We start from the raw sequence: 22,647 nt of genomic DNA, 5'->3' as shown, positions 1-22,647 counted from the left end.
GTGGAATTACAGATTTTGGATCACATATGTTGTATTTACTGTACTAAGACAGACTTTGGCCCTTATATTTTTTATCACTAGATGCCAAATACTTTGTTTCATAGCAGTCTGAGTTCCTTGATGAATTTTATATTGCACTGTATGTCTTGAAAAGCCATTAGCCACTCTCTGTATTGCTGTGTAATGTGAAATAAATCAGGGACTGAGTATCTTATTGTTTTAGAGGATTATAATCAGTCTGCTGTATAGGAAATATGTGATCACTAACTTGAGGTCATAATGAGTCTTGCTGTAGGCAACTCAATTTACATCAGTAAAGAGAGGTTTTTATTTCTGGTGCTATTATTTCAGATAAGTTCTTTTTATTGTCTTTTTTAATACAAATGCTGCCATTGTTAAAGTTAGAAAGTGGAAATTAAATACTGTAGACCTCTTAAAGGGACTTATATGAAAACATAGTTTTGAATGTTATGTTTAGAACTCTTATGATCATCATATTTGCTTGAAATTTGGAAAGTTTAACTTCTTACACATAGGTTGAACTTACATATTGTTCAATCCGAAAAAAAAAATAATCAAGAAACATTAAAATAAGCCCACTTAATGAAAGATAAGGAACATGAGGGGAACATGAGCTCTTTGGGGTATGAAAAGTAGGCTTTCATTGTTTTTTAAGATCATCATCTCTTTTTCGCTTCTGTATTCCCCCAAGACCCAGTGCAGAGTGGTTTTCATCTGTGATTAGGACTTGTCTAGGCCAAGGATACATATAAGCTTCATAGACATGATGCTCTGTTGTTACCGTTTTTGGAGGGAGGACATTCTTTTCCATTTAAGATACTGGCAACTCAAGGCATTTACATTATACAGTAATATTTTCAAACATATTACAAAATGAGAACCAAAGCAGTTTGGCTGTTAAAGCATTCACAAGCTTTCAGAAAGGGATGCCATTCACTGCTAACCTAAGAAGACTGGGTAATTAGCTGAATCTGACAATATATGTCTAACGTCAGCATGCTACTTGCTATACTTTGTCAATGTTTTTCAGGACATGAAGAGGGAAATCCTTAACTGCTCAGTTGCTTTTATACCTGTGTTTACTCTATCAGAAAGTACACATACTAGTTCTACAAGAATATTCTGGGTTTATACGTGTGTGTGTGTGTGTGTATATATATATACACGTAAGTATTCAATGACTAATTGTGCAGAATTTTGTTTTCTTACATTGCAGGTTCTGTTGGTCTGCAAGTAAGCTGGGCAATACAAGGTATTTTTTTGCTATGACAGTTGCATTGATTATAAATGTTAAATGAACCTCCGTTCCTTTGGGGAGCTTTTGGTGGGGGGTAAGCGGAGACTTATTTGTTTTATTGCAGTGCAATATTCAAGGTTTTGGAAAAACATATGGTCCTAATAGGCTTGACTGCAACTGGTCATATTATTTTTTCAGACTAATCGGCACAACTGGAAAATTACTAGCATTTAAGATGAAACACATGTATACTTGGTAGTCTGTGATGTAACCTCATTCATCCTGATCATCCTACAAGGGATCACAGAAAGTTCCAAATATAAGGAGAAGGAAACATGTGCCTCTGGGGTTTTTGATCACCTGTTGTAAACTGCACTGGACTGGTAGGTCCTGGAAGAGGTGAAATGTTGTAGTTGAGAAAGGGAAGGTAATCAGGGATTTGCAACTTTTAAAAATTTAATCGAAAGATAGCAACCTTCTAGCTTTGAATTTCATCAGATGGATCTCTTTTCTTCAAGTATGGAAGAGGAAAATTTTTATGTGTTTAATGTGTCCTATCTCCTTAACTCTGTCAGTGCCTCAAAGATATTAGCAAACACAAATAACTCCAGTCAGCCACAAAATGTGCAACTATTGTGTCGGGAATTAAAAAAAGGACTCTGAAAGCTGATCTTTTGTTACTTACATAGCAGAGTCTTGGAGACTGTCTTAAAAGGCTTAGACAAAGCTGTGCACAGCAATTGTACTTATCTTTGTACTGCCAGAGCATTCAGATGATGTGCTGCCATGTTCCCATTTATTCTAATACTGTAATTACTGTAGAATTTGGATCAGCTGTAGTAATTATGTGTGTGCAAATCTTGCTTCAACAGTTCTGACAATGGGATTCACTACAGAGGGTCCACCCTTCATAGCTGCCAGAAACTATACCATTCTATGGAACTTCTAATACCAGTATCACTAGAATGACCTTGCTAAAATAGAGAAATAGCTTTGTGAAAGCAAAGACTGCAAAGGAAAAAGGCAGAGTTTCTCAGTATTTATGTAATACCTATTTTAAATTAATACCAAGATATGCTTTTAAATTTTTATAACTATATATTTAATTTTATCTTTTAGTCTTCTGCGTTTGTCAAGCAGGGTGATTTATCATGGCAAAGTGGAAATGTTTTGAACTTGAAATATGGCAGAAAAGTGAGTTGTTGACAGGCTGATTTGTTTCAACCTGTTGAAATATTTCCCCATTGGTTTCTAGCTAACAGCTATGCAAATAGAAATTAATATTCAAAGAACCAGCATAATAATTGTTATTAACGTACAATGCCCTCCTAGATATTTATTGCTGCAATACAACTTCTGGTTTGTATGAATCAGTTTTCGTTGTAGTTTATTAGCAATCAAGGGTGATTATTTGGCTCTAGTGTTTACAAACTATAATTCATCGTCCTCTTATCTTTTATTTATGAGACAATGTCAAATGAAAGAAGCAAATTATGCATTGTTTTTGGTTGGAGGAGCTCTGCACTCTACAGAATATTAACTTTGCCATGAAGCGGCAGTGCTCAATGTTCTGCTCTGACTACCACATACATCCAATCTGCCTTCACCTCACACCAGAGGAGAAAGTAGACTCTTCAGTGGTGTCTCACACTCTGGCAACTGTGATTTTAAAAACAGTTTTAGAAAAACCCTGACCCGTTAAAGTCACTGGGAGATTTGCCATTTACTTCAGTGAAGCCATGATTTTATCCCTTCTGTTCACTGTGCTGTTACTTTGGTTGACACCTGTGCTAAGCAAAAAGGAAACAGAAGAGAATAGACTCCTTCTGTTCATCCTTCTCTCATGGGAAATAATTTTCAGCACATTGAAAATATTTGAATATTCTGAAATGGAGCTGTTTAATCCTGCTGCTCCCATTTTTATAACTGTCAGATTAAAGTAAAATATTTTAAGAAAGCAAAAATTATACTAGCACGTTATCTCTGATGTCATTACATATGTTACTGAGGAATAATTGTAACTGCTAGGAAAGCTGGTGATTTTCCTTCTGGATTTTTTAAATTACTACAATGTCAGTTACATTTAACTATCAGATTCATACTATGCTAGTATGAAGATGACATGCATTTACAAGCAGTTGCAAAACAAATGAAACAAAACAATAAAGGGAATGAAGGAAAGCTGAGGTGAGCACATATATTGTTAATAACTTATCAAAACACTTTTTACCAATAGAAGCTATATTTTACTCCTCATTCTTGGTGGCTCCAGCATTCTATTTATTACTGTATAATAGAATATTAGTTATTTTATTCTAATTGACACTCCCATAGAAGAGTTCCATTTCATATTTGAAATTCATTGGAGGCTTTTAAGAGCTCTTTTGCAATTTTCCTTCTAATTCACATGCTAAAACAGTATTACAAAGTCATCAGTAAATTTTAGTATGACAATCTCTTGTAAGACTAACAGGCGTTTATGTTAAGCCAGGTTCTTAACCTTTACAGATTTGCAACAAGGTAAAATCAGGGAATATAATTTTTATTTGACTATATAGTCCATTTGATCGAGAATTACTAGTTTATATAGACTGAATAAGGTTGGTTAAATTCCCCAAATTATTTCTTACCCTTCCCTTCCCTTTTACAAAATTGCTTTAAAAAAATATCCTTCTATTCTTAAGGAATAAATATATTCATATTAATGAAAAAAATAATATTGCAATATTATTATTAATTATAATATTAGTGTTTATACAGTCCTGATTAAGTTAGTTGTGAAGCTCAAAATTTTAATTTAGGAAATATACGCTAAAATGAGCAATTTAACACTGTAATTTTAACTGAATTTTGATGTGTATGTTACGGTGAAATAGCCAATTTGATAGATCTTATCAGTAGACTCAGATAAAATTTGCATTTTAACTTTGCCCATAGTGTTTGTTTTCAAAAACTCCATGTGTACCTTAATGGTAGCATGAATTTTGGAAAAAAAAAGTAAATGACAACATTAAAACACTTTTTCACACTTCTTGTGTTTTGCAGAATGCCTCATTCTAGGACTCACCTTAAGTATACAGGGCAAAGAAGGCATACAATACAGTATTTGTTTACTGTTGTGAATACTTCTTCCTGAATCATACTTTCTTGGCTAGACATCTGCAGTGTTGTTAGAGCTAAACTGGGGCATACAATACAGCAGATTCAATTAAGATTTTCTGAAATTTAAAGCACAGAGTCTGGGAGACAGGAAGCCTTATGGATCAGAACTGTCCTGGTCCTGGTTTTCAGTTTAATGATATGTCCCTAAATTATCTGAGCTTTTTGATCCTATATCTTTCATGGTTCTTCTGAATCCTGCCTGCCTCTTTGCCATCTTATCTTCACTCAGAAGGTACTGTTTCTTTGGGAGAACACTGTCAAAGCTTTTGCCTACATTGGTTGCATCAGCCACACTTTGCATAAAACACAAATGCCACAGGGCATAATGGAGAGGTTGAGTGACCTCCAGCTTACTAAATAAATAGACTTTCTGGAGTTGTGCCCTGACAACAGAGAAAGCTTGGCTTGCTAGTCAGTAGGCATTGAAAGTAACTCCAGGTTGTATTTGTAATGTCACAGGGGCACTGTGCTTGTCATACAGAATTATTAGTGACAGTTGATGAGAAACCTGAGTGGTGAAATGATTAAAAGCACACCTGTGATCATATTATCAATAAAAATTAAAATGACCTGTCTCATCTGACTTTCTCTGCTGTCATGTACTGTGCACCATTTCCATGGTAATGAAGCATTTACACCGCTTATGCTAGCTTCAGATAATGTATTCCCCTCAGGTGTATGTTTTTTATCATCATCCATTTCACTGTATGAATGCTGACGTTGTAGGTGATTGCAGATGTGCCATAATCGTTGGTTTCTGCAAATAGTCTCTCTCTTCCCCTTCTTCCTACACAGGTATTTACAGCTCTGTCACAAGGCCATTGATTAAATGTTGTAGATGTCAGTATATTCAAAGTTTCTTTGAAAAGACTTAGTAGATTAAATGATACAGGAAAGGGATAATATGAAACATTTATCTAATATAACACATTCATTCCTAAACCTCAATTCTACATAACTAATATATTTTTAAGGACCATGCAATTTAAATATTCTTCTTCAGAATGTTTTTCAGAAGTTAATGAGAAGACTGAATATTTAAAATATCTAATACTTTGTGATACATACTTTATTTTTAATAAAATAAATTAATAAAATTATAATATATATATAAAGTTATATATATATATATATATATATAAAGTTAATAAAATTATACTTCTCCATAGTTTATTCAACGCTTCATTCCTTACTCTTGAGTCTTCAAACCAGTTAAAATTCCCAGTGTTTGATGCTGAAAAGATAAGCAAAGAAAAAATTTCTCCATAGTCGTCTTGTACAACTAATGAGATATATTTAATGAGGTTCTTATATAATAGATAAACATTTCTTTTAAGGTAGCCTCAGTAGCTGTGCTATAAAGTTTAGGAAAGAGAGTCAAATCCACATATGAGACTCTGAATTTTAACAGTTGACTTCTTGGCATTGTGCCCACCTACTCAGCTTGCAAAGCTCTTTAATCTAGGGGCAATTCACCTCTTACAAGACAAAGACGTTAGTTACTTTCATGCTTTGCTTGGAGATTTTTTTTTTTTTTTTCAATAAAGACAAAGCTGTAAAAGTGATAATATTTTATAATAAGGATTCTTGGCCAAAATATGTTTCACTATCATTAGGCTTCCCTTAATTTTTTTTTTTCCATTAACCTTTCTTCCTCTTTTTACAAATGTCAAGTAGCTTTATAAGAAAATTTTATAGCCTCCAAATATCACAGTTTTATAAGATTGTAAACTCTCTTACTATAAAAGAACCTTATTTAATTAGTAATCTTTTTCTTAGTCAAAAGTAATTTATTTGAAATTAGTATTTAATACCTAACACTGTAAAGTATAATGATAAGTGAGACTTAACAGGACATTAACTTCTAGAAGTTGAAGTCCACCTAAAAGCAATGAAAGCTTGCGCAGTTACCAAAGAAAATGCACCACTGATGACCAATCCTTTGTCTTCTATAGTTATAAAAAACACAGAGAGTAAATAATAGTTTATAAAACTCACACATCCCAGTTACTATTATTAAAATTTTTCAAAATAATAATTAAATTATGACAGCTCAACAGAATTATATTAACTTTTAATGGGACTATTTAGGAGGATGTTAAACTTTATCTTTGATGAGAATGTGTGCATCACTCAGATGTGTGCATCACTCAGACTCTGGGATCAAGATCAGATAAATTCCCAAGCTCAGTTTTACTTGAGCATGTTTGGGAAACTAGATAAAGGGCCAAAGATTAGACCTAATAAGATCATAAGGAAGAATCAAAATTTGTAAGGAGAAAGATAAAATAAAATAATGGATAACGCCTATAAAACAAATCAGGACTCAGATTCACCTGACACAACAGGGAACCAGTTTTCACTGAGTATACTCAAGTCAAGGTACAAAGAATAGGCAGGTGATGATGGCAAGTGTTTTTTTGATGATTAACGTAAATAAGTGAAAACACTTTAAGAATGTATGCATTATAGAAAAAAGAGAAAACATAATCTGCTTTCATCAGATTGGTGGTGAATCTGGCAATCTTTTTCAGACAGAGAAGTTTGACTTTTGATGTAATTTAGATTTAGGACTTTGATTTGAAGAGATCAGAGGTTCTGCCTCATGAATTTTTTTTTAAGTTATTTCTCTAATTTCTTAAAGTGTGCTCCTTTGAAATCAAAGGCTAGCTACTGCTTATTTTTTATTTTTCGTTTGTCCAGATTTTAATAAATTTGATTCAAAGATTGTTTCCTATTTCCAGCACTTCCATGACTTTTTATCACTGCTTAATAAACTAAGGTTAAAACATCTTTATGCATACTGAAATCTCTTCCACAGTTGTCCCTAATGTAGCAAAAAAATAAAAGCATATTCAAAGTTTCAAATATATGAGCAGTGTCCTTGACCTTAATGTCACCTAAACAACAGTGCTTGGTCCATTTACTGATGCTTTCTGAATGAATACACACATGCTTACTGTTTCACTTAGTCTAGAATGTAATTTGGCTTGGCTTCAATGATGAAGAAGATCAAGTAAAATTCAGCTATTGTTTTTTTAAAATTATTTCAGAACCTTTCAAAGCACAGACTTTACTTGTTCTAGTTTCTGGTCTTAGTTCAGTTTAGAATAGTAAAAATGCACTTTTTACCTTTTAGACTAATGACTGAGAAACGATCCATCTGCTTCAACTAAGGAATTTTTTTAAAAACCTTGCTCTTATTTTTTCTACTAATTTCATCATAGTTGAGGTCCTTCTGCTAACTTCATTGCAGTTGAGGTCATCCAGCAAGTATGAAAACCTGATGTTCCTTTGTTGACGAGATTACAAAGAGATGGAATTTGCATTTGCATTCTTTAAATGGTAAAATTTAGCACTTCCTAATAGTTTATACTTACAGTTTATGAATAGAACATGTTTTGAGACATCAGCTTGGCCACCTTCCTGATTTAATGTCAACAAAACAGGTAATGACCATATCTCTAAATGATTTTCTGCCCCTATCCCTCCTGGCTGATGGGTGAAGGGGTTGACTTTTTGACTTTCTGACAGAATTTCTCTGAAAAATAAAATAAATTCTATAGTCAACTTGACTACAAATGTACTCATATAGAAGAATACAACAGAAATAATTTCTTAAGTGTAAGTACTAGCATGGATCCTCACAACTGAAATTGTTAATTATTTTACATTACTTGTAAGAAAAGGGATGCATTCATAAAAACTGTGTGAGCAACCTGGCACTTTTGATTTTGTAGTACATTACATATACTGATTTATTAAGGGCAAACATGTAATATAAGTCCTTACAGTAGCAGTGAATTGGTTTCAGTGACCTGGGCGATCTCTTGCAGTTTTGTGATTTATTATTATTATTATTAGGTATTAATGGTATTATGGTATTAATGTAGTCTTGTTATCCTTAACTTTTCATACAACATTAATTTACCCTGTAGCATGCTAATATTAGAGAAACTAAACCTCTTGTTGGAAGAGTTTCTTTGTTATTTCTTATTAAGTACAAATAAATAAAAATGGAATTTTTTTTCCACAGATCTGTTTTTGACCTTCCATAATCAAACTTTCCACTTTGTTCAGTTAGTAGGTGGAGTAATTGAGTTACTTGCACAGACATTTAACACAGCAGGTTAATTCTTCAATGTTCTTCTACACGAATAGAAGAAATGAAAGGATCCTCTATGAAGATACTCAATACTCCGAAAGTTATGCTGAATCTCTCTAGAAATTATTCACTTTTGACCAATCTCAATGACTCTGTGATTATGTCTATGTTTTCTGACCGTTTGTACTTCTTCCTTCCTTCCTTCTCCTCTGCAGTGGTTCTAGGCCCCCAAAAGTTATCAATTTGTGTGTGTACCTATTGCAACAGTGAATATTCAATGAGCTTTTCCTTCTGGGACACGCTACTTCCCCTCTCATCTCTTTTCAGTTTAGTGGTGTAGGGGTCTTCCTTGCTGTTCAGGTCTTATCTATCTCTTATGTGCCACTTCCCTGAATCTTGAGTGATCATTTCTGTGCTGAACATTTCCACCTCTGATGTCTTATTTCCTGCTTTGCCTTCCATTACAGAAGCCCTTTGTATTCTTTTCCAGGACATCCTATCTTTCATCCTGGGGTATATACAAGATCTGCCTCATGATAAGCTGTTTTGCCTTTTTCTCTAATTCTGTTCACCATTCTTCTTTATCTCCTAAAAGTCATGAGCTGGCAGCTTAACATTTTTCTCATGCCTTTCTTTCTAGTCTATTTCTGAGTTCATAATAAATTAAACATATTCCTTTTTTTTTTTTTTTGTCCTCATGCAAAATCCTGACACTTGTCTTTCTTAGCTGTTTTGTCTCTTCAATACTAAAGAATGCTCTCTACTTCCTTTCCCTGTCCTGCCTCCAAACCCTTATGATTAACCTAAGATAAGAAATTTACACTAGTATTTTCTCCCTCACTGCCATGCACAGATCCCCCTATAGGTCTTTTCTTCTACTGAATGACATTAAAAAAGTCATCAAAGTACAGTCCCATGGCTCAGCCTAATGTTTAAAGAAGTATTAAGTGCATTTGGGGGTTTGCATTGTTAGGTGTTGTACACAAATTTTCTGCTGTATCCATGATTTTGACCATCTTTCCTTGTGCTTATTGTGCCCTTTCAATTAGTGACAGCAATAAGGCATATCACAGCCCTGTTCTCTTAGAAAAAACTTCTGACTTCTTTGGAGCATTGTAGCTATAGAATCCTTCTTCTCTTTTGCTCTATATTGATGTTCCTTAGTACTCAGCTGATCTCTATTCTGGGTCATAAGTTTCAGGAGCTGCAGCTTAGTGTTTTGGCTCATACTTAGGGCTCACTTATGACAGTAGATTAAATATAACAGTCCTTTAAAATTTTCCTATGATACATAGACCCAAGTAACAAATAAAAGCCATAGTATTTATATTATGAATAATGGGGCAGACTTGTGGATAACTCAGTAAAGGAAAGAGCAAATTTTCTCTTGCAGGAGAGAAGATGTTTAACAATTGCATCTCCTATTCTCATTTGCCGTTTTGCTCACCATTGTTGGTGCAACAATGTTTTTGAAATTGAATTTGCTCTCTGTGATATTAAGAGTTCCTGTCCAGCAGCTGTGAGATATATCTAGCAGCAAGTGGAAACAGATAAACAGCAAAACTGTGAAGCATCACGCTACAGGGAGCATCTATTTCATTTTTGTCTCAAGTAGGCAGGGAAATACAAAAAGTTTAAATGCAGAAATACTAAGTCTGCATCTAGTCTTAATATTGGAAGAATAAGTCCCTGCTACATTGACAGCATCAAAAAGTATGCTGTGGTTGATTCTTCTTATAATACTGTGCATATTTACTTCAATCCACAGCAATGTATGCATTTGATTTCTTAAGATTCAGTGAAACAAGCAGCAAAATCACTGGTAATCACTAATCTATCTATTCAGGAAACATCATCGATTAAGTATGTACTTTGGTCACTGTATGACATATCACATAGAAGGTTTACTTTTTTGAACATCCCATGGTGGTGAGCTGTAGCATTATACATTATTTTCCACATTGAAGACACAAACCTGCTATAACAGATCACCATTATGTCTAGTTAAGAAACATTTAAAAACTGCATTTCTATTGTAGAAAGTTAGGGCATGTTCACTCTACACTCAAACGGGGTAAGAAAGAACTTTCATGCATAAAAAAAGTTTGTTTCTTTAATGAAATGTCAATACTTATCTATCAATATCTAAATATAATCATAGAATCATAGAATGGTTTGGGTTGGAAGGGACCTTAAAGACCATCTTGTTCCAACTTCGCTGCCATGCCTGGGAACACCTTCCACTGGACCAGGTTGCTCAAAGTCCCATCCAGCCTGGTCTTGAACAAATCCAGGGATGGCACATCCATACTTCCCTGGGAAACCTGTTCTAGTGTCTTACCACCCTGACAGTAAAGAATTTCTTCCTGATATCTAATCTAAATCGACACTCTTTCAGTTTAAAACCATTACCCCCTTTTCTATTGCTACACTCCCTCATAAAGGGTCCCTTTCGGTCTTTCCTGTACGCGCCCTTTTAGGTACTGGAAGGCTCCTATAAGGTCTCCCCAGAGACTTTATTTTTGTTCAGTCTGAATAAACCCATCTCTTTCAGCCTGTCTTCATAGGAGAGGTGCTCCAACTCTCTGATTGTTGTCACTGCCCTCCTGTGGACTCCCTCCAACAGGTCCATGTCCTTCTTATGTTGGGGGCCCCACTGCTGGGTGCAGTACTGCAGGTGGGGTCTCACCAGAGTGGAGCAGAGGGGCAGAATCACCTCCCCTGACCTGCTGGCCACACTTCTTTTGATGCAGCCCAGGATACATTTGGCTTTCTGGACTGCAAGTGCACATTTTCAGGTCACATTGAGCTTCTTATTCACCAGAACCCCCAAGTCCTTCTCCTTAGGGGTCCTTGCAATCCATTCTAAACGCAGCCTGTATTTGTGCTTGGGATTGCCGTGACTTAGGTGCAGGACCTTGCACTTGGCCTTGTTGAACTTCATGAGGTTTGCACAGGCCCACCTCTCAAGTCTGTCCATGTCCCTCTGTACGGCATCCTTTCCCTCCAGTGTGTTGACTTCTCCACACAGCTTGGTGTCATTGGCAAAACTTGCTGAGGGTGCACTCAATCCCACTTTCCATGTCACTGACAAAGATGTTAAACAGCACCTGTCCCAGGACCAAGTCCTGAGGAATGCCACTTGTCACTTGCTTCCAGTTGGACATCAAGCTATTGACTGAAACTCTTTGAGTGCAATTATCTAACCAATTTCTTATCCACTGAGTGGTCTATCAGGCAAATCCATTCTCTCCAATTTAGAAACACAGATGTCATGTGGGACAGTGTCAAATACTTTGCATTAGTCCAGGTAGATGATGTCAGTTGCTCTTCCCTTACCCACCAATGCTGTAACCCCGTCGTAGAAGGCCACCAAACGTGTCAGATGTGTTCTGCCTTTAGTGAAGCCATGTGGGCTGCTACTGATCTTATTTTCCATTTGCCTTATCAGAGTTTCCAGGAGGATCTGCTCCATGGTCTTGCCAGGCACAGAGGTGAGACTGCCTGGTACATAGTCTCCTAGGCCTTCTTTTTTTCCACTTTTTAAAAATAGAGGTTTTGTTTACACTTTTCTAATCAGCAGAAACTCCACTGGATTGCCACAACTTCTCAAGTATGAGTAATAGTGGCTTTGCTACTTCGTCTGCCAGTTCTCTCAGGACCCTCAGATGTCCCATCAGATGCTATAGACTTGTGGACCTTCAGGTCCTCAGATGTTCTCAAACGTAATTTTCTCCTACAGTGAGCTGTTCTTCATTCTCACAGTGCCTTCCTTCACCTTCTGCGACTTTGCAGTGTGGCTGGAGTACTTACCTGTGAAGACTGAGGCAAAAAAGTCATTGAATACCTCAGCCTCCTCCATATCCCGGGTAACCGGGTCTCCCATTTCCTTATGGAGAGGGCCCACATTTTTCCTAGTCTTCCTTTTATCACTGACATACCTGTAGAAGTTTTTCTTGTTGCCCCTGACACACCTGGCCAGACTTAACTCTCTCTGGGCTTTAGCTTTCCTAGCTTGATCCCTGGCTGCTCAGACAATGTCTCTGTATTCCTTCCAGGCTACCCGTTCTGACTTCCACCCTCCGTAGGCTTCCATTTTTGGCTTGAGTTTTTCCAGGAGCTCCTTGTTCAGCCATGTAGGCCTCCTGGCATTTTTGGCTGATTCCTCTTTGTTGGGATGCATCACTCCTTAGCTTGGAGGAGTTGATCCTTGAATATTAACCAGCTTTCTTGGGCTCCTCTTCCCTCCAGGGCTTTATCCCATGGTACTCTACCAAGAAGATCCTTGAAGAGCCCAAAGTCTGCCCTCTTGAAGTCCAGGCTAGTGAGCCCTCCTCATTGCCCTACTGATCTTGAACTCCACCATTTTGTGGTCACTGAAGCCAAGGCTGCCCTTGAGCTTCACATTTCCCACCAGTCCTTCCTTGTTGGTGAGAAGAAGGTCGCGCATAGCACTTCTCATTGGCTCCTCTATCACTTGGAGAAGGAAGTTATCATCAATGCTTTCCAGGAACCTCCAGAATTGCTTATGCCCTGCTGTATTGTCCCTACAACAGATGTATGGGTGGCTGAAGTCCTCCATGAGGACCAGGGCTTGTGAACATGAGGCTGCTCCTATCTGTCTATAGAGGGCCTCCTCCACTTGGTCTTCCTTGTCAGGTGGCCTGTAGCAGATGTCCACTGAAATGTCACCTGTCCCTGCCTGCCTTTTGATCCTCACCCATAAGCTCATACTCGGCTTCTCATCCATCCCCAGGCAGAGCTCCATGCACTCCAGCTGGTCATTGACATAGTGGGCAACACCCCCTCCTTGTCTCCCCTTCCTGTCCTTCCTAAAGACCCTGTATCCTTCCATTGCAATACTCCAGTCACAAGACCCATCCTACCATGTCAATGAGATCATAGCCCTGCAGATGTGCACACTTCTCTAACTCCTCTTGCTTATTCCCCATGCAATGAGCGTTTGTATAGAGGTATTTAAGTTGGGTGCCCAAAGAAGCTGATTTACTCACTGGAGTGGCTGGAATTCCTTTGTGCTGCGCTAACCTTTGTGCTCTCCTGCTAACCTGTGATCCTTCTCCAGGCTCTGGGCATATATTGCTGGCACTGGCATCAAACTGGTAGGAGCGGGATGGATTGAGGTTCCCCTTCCCCAGCAACATTAGTTTAAAGCCCTCTTCACCAGCTTGTCAAGCCAAAGACACTCTTCTACTCTTACAGATGGACTTCACCAGCCGGCAATAGACCTGGTTTCTCAAAGTGAGTCCCATTGTCTAAGTAGCCAAACCCCTTGCTGTGGCAAGTCCTTTAACCATTTGTTGACTCAACAGGGGGCCAGATTTGACTGGCCCTTTCAAACCCCTTCCCTTTGACCAGGAGGACTGATGAAAAAACTGCTAGTGCTCCAGTCCTTTACTGCAAGCTTCCAGGGCTCTGTAATCCTTCTTGATACCCATCATATTGCTCCTCGTGGTACCACAGGTGGCCACATGAAACAATAGCAACAGATAATAGTGAGTGGATTGGACAAGGCTTGGTAATCTCTTGGTGACATCCGCGATACGAGCTCATGGTAAGCAGCACACCTCTTTAGACAGCACATCAGATCGGCAACTGGGTGCCTCAGTAGTTTTCAGATGAGAACTGCCTACTACTATGACCCATCACTTTTTCTTAGTTGCACTGATTGTTATATGGGTAGCAGATTGGGTTGCATTACTCATTTCCAGCATTTCTCCTGATTTGACTAGTCTTCCTCTTCAGTCTACAGAGCAGCGAAGTGGTTCTGCAAGTGCACCTCAGGCTTCAGGGGAAGTCTCCTCCTCCTACTGGTCCTTACTATTGCAGGCTTCCATTAATCTGCAATACTGGGCCCCTCCCTTCTGTGATTTTTTTAGTTGTTTGGCTGTGTGCTGTGAATCCACTGCAGACTGCACTTGGAACTCCTTCTCGTCTCCCCTGATGCTACACAGCCTCCTCACTGCCTCCTGCAGCTCAGCCACCTGCTGCAGGAAGTCCTCCACACAGGCAGACCTTTTGCAGGAAGGTCTGCTGCCTATCCCTGCCCCAGGACAAATGTCTCAGCACTTCCTGCAGTCTGAGGTCCACACTGCAGCCTCTCCCTTCAGCAGTTTTGTCTGGGTGGAGGCATCAGCCATGACTCTGGTACATGATGCAGAGTCCCCAGCCAGAGGTGCAGCCTTTGATCGCCATTGATGGGCCACCATTCTGCCTTGAGGGTCAGGTAGGATGAGTGCCCTTGACCTGTGCAGGTGGTCACAGAATGGTGCCTGGCTGCTGGGTTGTGTGTACTTCAAATCTTGCACTCGGACAGTGGAATGCCCCTCCTTCGAAGAGGACCCCTGCACACCCTCCCACATGAACTGCCATGCAAGCTGCCACGCCAAGCCCTCTCTGACACACCAGGCCCTGTTCACCCACTCTGTTTGCAGTGTTCCTGGTCGCTTGCGCTCCCCAGGCTGATTTTGGTAGGTGTGGGGGTGGCCATTGTTCCTCTGGCAACACCCAGACTACATCAATGTCTCCTGAGGGAGCTGCCAGCTCCTGGTGGGTCCCTCCACCACCCTTGAGTTTCCCTGTCTCAGGAATACCTCCTGTGCCCTGAGACCTGCTGCTCTGTTGTGGGTTGGGCTGACTCTGGAGCAGTTCCACTTGGTGATCATAATAAAATACCATTTTATTATACCTGAAAAGCATTATAGATATATAGGACACGTACAAAGTAAGCATGTTTTTGAGACTAAATAGAAAGTTCAATGTATTTTCTAAAATGTTAATCTCTGCTATGCAAATGTAAATTTTTTTTCCACTTTTAAGCAGTTAAATTCCTAGACTTTTTTCTTTGATCTGAGCAGAATGTTTCACACAGTGTAGCCATAGAATGAAATCTCAAGCAAAGAAATTCCTGAAATTAGAAATTTTAAAACTGATTTATTTGTAAACTATATTAAAATATGCTTTTGCAGTTTGTTAATATGCATATATTTAATTTCAGAAAACTCTTTGTCATTAGTTATTTTATTTATGTTGAAATGTTTCATATAGAAAAAAAAGTGTTTAATGTATCTCCCTAATATATTTCAACATACCAGATTTTCTGCCACTTACTTACAGAAGTAGACGGTATCAATTTTTTCTAGTACTATGAGTTGTGTATGAGAAACTTGACAAATCAGATAGATTTTCTTATATTTCAGTGACTTAGAAAACAGACTTGCTCAGCTACAAACAAAGGTTCTCTAAGCTTGCGTCCTTGAGCTTTTGAACATAAGGTAATTCACATGAAAGAAATCTATCTCCAAGAAACTTTTTTTTTTTTTTAAATCAAGTTTTCTGCAGGTATCTCTTATTATCCTGACTTTGCAGCTTCTCTTCTACCTTTCTTGTGTCTCCTGTTTTTAATTGGCATATATACCTTTATGTCTCTAAAATTTATGCACCAAATGTGTCACAGGAAGAGATTACATAGACATATATGTAATTTTTTGTAAGTACCAATTTTATGAAAATAAAGTGGCGTTGGACAAACAGTAAAAACTTTAAAGTAGTGGAAGACAGGGTAGGCTGAGGAAGTGAAATCATGGATTTAAGTTTATTCTACAGCCTGTAAAAGGCACACCTATTGAAAATACAGTCTGACTGCATGCGCAGCCCTAGTCTGTGTTTTATCCCCCCTTTTTTTCTGTGTGATGACACATTCAGAATCCACAGATTAGATCCGTCTCTTAAATTAGGCAGAAAGTTCAGAAATAAAATAAAAATATATAGCTTATCATTTCCTTTTTCTTTTTTGTTTTACACTAGGAAATGCTTATTTACCCAACTAAAGTATATTTTATCTTGGGAATATCTAAGGTTTTTTTAAATACCTAGAAAATTAATAGAAGCATTATGAAGTTTTAAAGGTACCAACATAGTAATCATGTATTATTCATGAATGTTATTCAGCAAATGAAACCCATACATCGACCCAAATTTGCAAAAGTTTAATTGTCCAATGAAAAGGCCTGACACCACGTCAAATCGATTCATCTCCTGTACAAAGTATTTGTTTAATCTATTGCACAATCTATTGTACAAAAATCATATATAGTCTTCAAATAAAATTTAAAACTATAAAGCAAATTTCTTTTTTGCTTTAGTTATTATGGAACCTTACCTTCCTGAAAAATTCAAGGATGGAACTACTATTGCCGACTTTGGGAAAGAGTGTACTATTGTGGATCCAATTACACAGGAATTTGAGCGTAACATAAGAGCTTCAATGATGATTTAAAGTAGTTCTCTATGAATTAAAATGTATATAAATGTTATGACTTTTGCAGACACAGTATGGTGTGAGAGCCTTGCAGGGACTTTAGGGCAGCAAAGTTCCATTTCTAGATTTCCTAGAACAAAACAAAAGCATCTGTACCTATTAAAATGTAGGGCTGAGTCTTGACCTTAACTGAGAGTAAATCTGGAGAAAAGTACTCTGATGTTAGAAGAAGAGGAAGCGGATTTTATCACCAGATTGAATTTAAATATGTAACAGCTGTCTAAAACTTCTGAAAGTGTTTGAGGGGTAGAAAGTCTTGAGAGGAAAAATATCCATGATTAAAAGGCAAGCAAGGCGGGCACAGATGTTTTTTTCCCAGATTTAGACATGCTTAATACATTCTAAAATGTATTACTTACAATATATCACTCATGCAAAATCAAGCCCCAAAACTTGAAAAAAGTCAGTTAAGGTTTCCTGTAAAACTCATATTTGACATAGGTATAGCATTTGTATATGCACCTGTCCTGAATAGCACTCGTCTTTTAATCACACTTTTCACAAAGGGTGACTGGTTCTGTGTTCCTTATCTTTTGGCTGACAATGCAAGACACTTATAGTACAATTTGCAGAAATTTGAGCTAACTACAACTGTGTTTAGTGAGAGCTCTGCTCTAAGCCTATAAAGAGCTATACAGTTCTAAATATGATGAAAAATGAACACCCTGAGCTTCAAAAATTTATCACACAAAATCAGTTGATACTGATAATTTTTTTCTGTAATCTCTCTGCCTTAGTTTCCCTATGTAAAATGACATTAATGTTGCCTCATGTCATTTGATTATTCTGAAGATCTATTAATTAATATTAGTAAACATCTAAGATCTTGTGACAAAAATACCACAGAAAATTCCATAGGATAGTTAATAATTCTGCCTTCAGAGCAAAATTTGAACAATATTCTGTAACAAAGGCCAGTAAATAATACTGGAAAGTACTTAATATTAACTTTCTTGAGCTCAACTGATAACAGTTGGAAATAAACAGAAAACCTTTAAAGCATGCAAGCTCTTTTCATGCTTGATGTGCTTTTAGAAAAATAAACAAGCTTCTGAATACCTGGGTAAAAATTATATCTTTATCTGTTCTTTAATTATATAGTTACTTTAAGAAAGGACACTCTCTCATGCAAAACTTATTTTGAAGTAGAAACATGCTGTCAGTCTTAACTTTGATTCCCTGACATTGCAGCTGTCTTGTTTTATTTAATGCATTTCTGCATGCAATATTTGCATGAAATGTTTGTATAAAGACAGTAGCTTATTATACAAGGCATGTCCACCTCTCTACTGACTAACTATGTACCCAAACTTCTCTTCCACCATTCCAAGAGTTCATGCAGCTGCCATGGTGAAAATCTTGGCATTTTTAGAAAAGGAGTTTGAACTAGTCACTTTTGAATCACTGATTTTTATTTTTTTTTTTGCTATCTGTGCACAAATTCCATTCCCCATTAAGGCATGCTTCATATACATGTGCATGCTAGGACTGGAAAAAAAAAAAAAAGATAATATTTTCTATTTGTTTTTAAATAGAAGTGAGGACTTAGATATCAGCATCAGAAGTGTCTCTGCTCATCAGTGAAATAAAATGCAGCAGTATTTCATTTTGCAGCTCTTTTTAATTGATAACCAAAGCTTTTTATAAAGTTATCAATTGAAGCCTTTTATAAAGGCTTTTTGTTCATGCTTTATGTGGAATAAAATCATATAACACCATAAAACACCAAGATTTTTAAAACAGTATTGTCCAACATGAAGTAACAATACTAAAGGGCTTTGTTTACATATTATGAAAGGAGTGTAATAAACAAACAAAATACTAATCTGATTGTTTAGAAGTGGTTTTGCAGATTACCTTTAGTAAAAGGAGTTTATATGGAAAGTGTTCAGAAAAAAGTTCCACAATTGGTAGTCTAGAGAACGTAGCTGGTGAAGAAAGACTTGCACCAAAACTGCTTACCTAACAACAGACCCGTTGGGAAATTGTACTCTGGAACAGTTTATTAAGGAATAGGACATACTATATCAGGACCTAGCTTTTCAATGAAGACCAGGGGGCCTTCTGAAAAAGAAATTTCTGTACCTTAATTGTAAGACAGTGGCTTCATACAGGAAGTAATGAATTGAATTCTTTGGTGGTATGTAGAAGTTCAGATGATTAGAAAAGTTCCCTAGGGCTGAAAAGTCTTTGAACCATTTCTCTATTACATAGAGCTTTCGGTTTGCTGGATGCTTCAGCAAGCTGTTTTCTAATAAGCTATAGGGCAGACTTTGAAAAAGCGCGTAAGTCTGCCTTAATGCTGCTCCCATGGAGGCATCCTCATGCTCAGTGAAGCAGCTTTAAGTTAGTACTAAGTGCTCCTTAGAGTTCTACCTGACGGAGAATAATGCACATTTAAGGAGTTAATTTGAGAAGCCAGTTGCCATTTTAATGCTACTGATACAATTTACAGCTATGCTGGTTTTGAGTGATGTAAATTACATTTGTTTAATAGTATTATAAAAAACAACAAATTTTTTTCATGTTGATGAAACCTTCCATTACGAACAAGTCTTATGGATCTAATATGACCACTAGGGAATGATGATTAATAGAGGGATAAACTGGGATAGGAAGAAATCAATCATCATGCAAGTTTACCACTGTTTAATTATGTTTTTTCTTCCCAATCAAAATATCTTAGTCTTTTACCAAAGTGACCCCCTAAAATGTCCAGAACAATGACAACAACAACAAGAAATATAAATTTTTTTTAGAATAGGAATGTATTATACAGTCTTCTAGGATAAACATTCAGAAGAAGATCAAGGGTATATATCTACAAAATAATGTTATACACATCAATAATCTGGATTTTTATCCGATCTGATATCAGTCTTGATTGTTGTGTGCTTCTTTCTGTCATCAATGTCTTGATTTTCTGGACTGTAAGTGGGTTTTTTTTACCATTTTGGCTTCATGGCAGTAGTAAAACAGAAATAAAAAGGTAGGATTGCATATAAAGTCAGTAATTTTATGTATACTAACTTTTTCCTTTGAGAAATAACTCATATTATGCTAGATAATGAGTAAGAAGTTGTGAAATACTAGCTACAGGCTGTCTTCTTCTCTGCTAGCAAGTAGTGTTTCTGTTCTTTTGTTTGTTTGTTTTGTTTTTTAGTGTATTGTAAATCCGTAATACATAGTTCCCTGTTCCCATAAAGGTAAAGAGTCTTCCAAGAAGTTAGAAGCTTCAGCTTTATCCATTGACTTCCTATGCATTTCCATGACTCTATGGCAGGTCCATACATAATAAAATGGTTAAAATTCTCTGAAACTGTTCTTGCTTAGGTTTGAATTAAAGCTATTTGTTCATAATTATATTACCTAGTCTTTGAGTAACCTTGTTTCAGTTCATTGGGCATTTTAGCAGTATTCAGAATATATACTCATGGAAGATGAATAAAATTTAGCTGAAAATATCCTGAGACTTTTTCTGTTGCTCTTCACATTTATTGCAAGGTTATATCAGTAGGTTCATGAATGTGAATGGAAAAGTTTAGTGGTTTGATCTACACAGCAACTACCAGATCTTTTTTTTTTAATTATTATTTATTTATTTATTTATTATATTGTTGTCTGCACCCAGGATTATTTTGTCACTCATGATATCTAAATCAGAGCTTGCAAAACCTGTTGAAGACCTATTAATACATTTTGGAAACAATTCTAATAATATCACTCTCAATAAACAGTACGCATTGGCCTTCAGACTGTTTTGTTGCAACACAGCTGTATGACTTTTCGGGGCAAAATTAATGCCTTTTATCTTTTTTAGTGGGCAGAATAAACTTCAGAGTAGCAGAGGTCATTCAGGCCTTAAAAATCACAAGGGTTTGGCATCTGTAAATGTTTCCTTCCAGGCTACCAAAGGCGTTAACCCAACTTCCTAAAGAATTGCTTATTAATTTATTCCAAAGTTAATTAGAAACCAGAGATAGTATAAAGACAAAATAAAGATCAGTATATATGTTTAACTTTAACTAAGCACTAAGTTTTTCAGAAAGCCTGACAAGCTGGACGGCTTTTATTGCTTGCTGTAGGAGACGCAAGCCATTTCCTGCTGGCTGGTTTTGCTTTTTCACCTGAGTGCCAGGGAACAGCAAGGACAGGCATGACTCTGCAAAGCAGGGTCAACCAAGAGCCACAGGTAGATGTGAGGCAGGCAGGGCAGAGCCCCCATACATCTGGCCAAGGCCATCCGAGCTGGTCCACAACAGTGCCGGGGTCACTGGCAGTCCCGTAACCATGAGGCACGTCCACAGTGAAGAGACAGGTCCAAGACCCAGCTCAGACGTCAATCCTCTGAATCAGCATCAGGTTGTGGGTGACAGAAGGCAAGTGACGAGGGCAGGCATGGGCACACCTGCAACAGAGGACCCCCTTCTAGATCGACAGGAGCCTCCCCTTGAAAGCAATTCCCAAGCAAAGGACCAGCAGAGCAAGGGCTCAGCGCAGCTTTTTAGCAGAGATTTTTTTTTTTAGAAGAGCTCTTTTCACAGCCAGACACCTGCACTGTTGTTTAAGCTGGCCCTGAGCCCAATCATCCAAACCCCCAGCGCAAGAAGGAATGCACTCAGGGCCCTGGTGCTGAGTTAGTGTTTATCAGCACCTTTTTTGGGGACAGCAGTTGGCAATGCTTTCCAGTTCCATCTGCTCCTTATGTCTACTTCTTGTTACACTCAAAATCTTGTCATCAGCAGAAGGGAACTCAACACATATTATGAGACAAGAACTTATTGTGAGTTGAAGTAACACTAACTGACAACAAATTTTAACACTATAATTAAAATTCAGTTATTACTGGTCCAGTTACAAATACTAATACAATTTTCATATTGAGGTAGCGTTCAAATTTTGTTATTCAAATTTAGTTTTATATTAAATTAGCATATAAAAGTCTCATTAATAATACAATTTAAGTTGCTATATAAGCAGCCTTCTCATTTTATTTCCAGTATTCCTCAGGACTTGTCCATATGCAGTACCCAACACTTTTAGCAACGGTCACTTGGCCCCTGAATCCTTGCTAAAGCACTGTAAACCAGCCAGGGCCACAGCTAGCTCAACCACCTCCTAGGACCCTGCATCATTGGGACAATACTTACTGGACTATAATCTCTTCATATTTTATTTATGTTTTATGTTACCTTATGGTGCAAGAAATATAAGGCTCATCAACCTAATTTAAATTGACATGAAAACTTTGATTGAGAGCTCCTGACAATGTTTCCTTGAGGTACTGCTTACTTTTTATTTCCCCTGAACTTCCTTATAGTTTTTGCTCCTTGCTGCAGTCAAGGTAATACTAAGGGGCAGATGGTATTTATGTAAAAATATTTGAGAAGCATATTTCATTTATATAAAATAACACAAGTATCAGCTTTAATATCCAAACAAAACATTTTCCAATAAGTGCCTTTTTTCAGCAAGCACTAGTAATATCAGTCAGCCACACTAAATAGAGTTTTATATATTTTAGGTAAACTGGAAGACCTCTTCTTTATTGTTTATGCTGCTTTCTATTGTATGAACGGACAAATAGAATTTCTACCAAACAGGGAGAACTAAAGTTACAATGAGAAGCCAGATGGTTTCATCATCACAAAGCACATTTTATTTCTGTTTAAAAATGGTATTAGATTTATATCAAGTATATCTCATCTTGTCTTCAAAATAACATGAATTACGCTCCTGTCATAGAAAAGTCTAAATGTGAAGTATGCCATTAGTCCCTGATTG

At 37.1% G+C, this 22,647-nt stretch overlaps 1 protein-coding gene across 21 annotated transcripts in view; it reads left to right on the top strand.

Moving 5' to 3' along the window:
- PTPRD (protein tyrosine phosphatase receptor type D) overlaps nt 1-22,647 on the top strand; it is a 1,287,856-nt gene that overhangs the window by 600,612 nt on the left and 664,597 nt on the right. For 19 of the 21 annotated variants that reach the window (XM_074569146.1, XM_074569142.1, XM_074569164.1 and 16 more), the window contains exon 7: nt 1,238-1,273. The exons of the other annotated variants lie outside the window; for them this stretch is intronic. The gene's annotated coding sequence lies outside the window, so the exon portion shown is untranslated. The remainder of the gene's footprint in view (nt 1-1,237; nt 1,274-22,647) is intronic. 21 annotated transcript variants of the gene reach the window in all.

The sequence above is a fragment of the Larus michahellis genome, chromosome Z (assembly GCF_964199755.1).
Source record: "Larus michahellis chromosome Z, bLarMic1.1, whole genome shotgun sequence".
NCBI classification, from domain to species: domain Eukaryota; kingdom Metazoa; phylum Chordata; class Aves; order Charadriiformes; family Laridae; genus Larus; species Larus michahellis.
This window is presented reverse-complemented; position numbering and strand designations above follow the sequence as displayed.